The sequence below is a fragment of the Capra hircus genome, chromosome 7 (genome assembly GCF_001704415.2).
Source record: "Capra hircus breed San Clemente chromosome 7, ASM170441v1, whole genome shotgun sequence".
Taxonomy (NCBI): domain Eukaryota; kingdom Metazoa; phylum Chordata; class Mammalia; order Artiodactyla; family Bovidae; genus Capra; species Capra hircus.
The window spans coordinates 101,233,964-101,234,746 of record NC_030814.1 but is presented as its reverse complement, the minus strand read 5'-3'; positions in this window follow the sequence as shown (position 1 = coordinate 101,234,746).

Below are 783 nucleotides of genomic sequence, written 5' to 3'. Positions count from 1 at the left end.
CTTTTTGGGCGGTCTTGATCCTTACCATCTTCCTGTAGAACCCTTCTCAGGCCCCCTCTCAGGGTCTTATCCAACTTCCCATTTCCCAGATGGGAAGACTGAGCCCACAGAGGACACAAAGAGCCCACAGAGGGTACAAAGAGCCCACAATCAGAGCAAGGGCAGGGCAGAACACTCCCAGCTCTGCCCTCCCCCCTGTGGACCCTGCTCTCTCTAAGCTCCTCACAGCCTCCAGGAGCCCTCTTCCAAATGGGCCCTTTATCTTCTGAGTCTGATGCAGGTAATCCCCAGTCAAGTAGGTTTCTCTATTCCTGTTCTGCAGGAGTCACGTCTCACCACAGACCCTGGGCTGACTGGAGACACAACCTGAACTCCTGCCAGGCTGTGTGTGACCCCAAAAGCCAGAATTTTAACAGTTCTGAGCTTCCTGATTCCAGGCCTGGAAATGGTGTGTTAGGCTTCCTGGCCCATGTGTGGAGAGGAGCTGCAGAGAGCTTTGCCCTGCCCTCCTGTGCATGCTTTTGCCTGCCACACACTGGCCTTGGAAGTGCAGGGGTGGCTGTGAACCTGGAGGCCCAGAGTCACCTTTGTCTGCACCACAACTTGCTCACGTGGGAGGTACTGAGTCCAGAGGAGCTAGTGTCCACATAGGAGGGCAGATCCTGAGCTGATTCACAGGCAGCTCCCCCTCCCCCAACCCTGTATCCAGACAGCTGCCAGGTGGGGAGGAAGTAAGGAAGCTGCGGGGATTGGCTGATTTAGCCCGGCCCCTGGCAGCTTCCT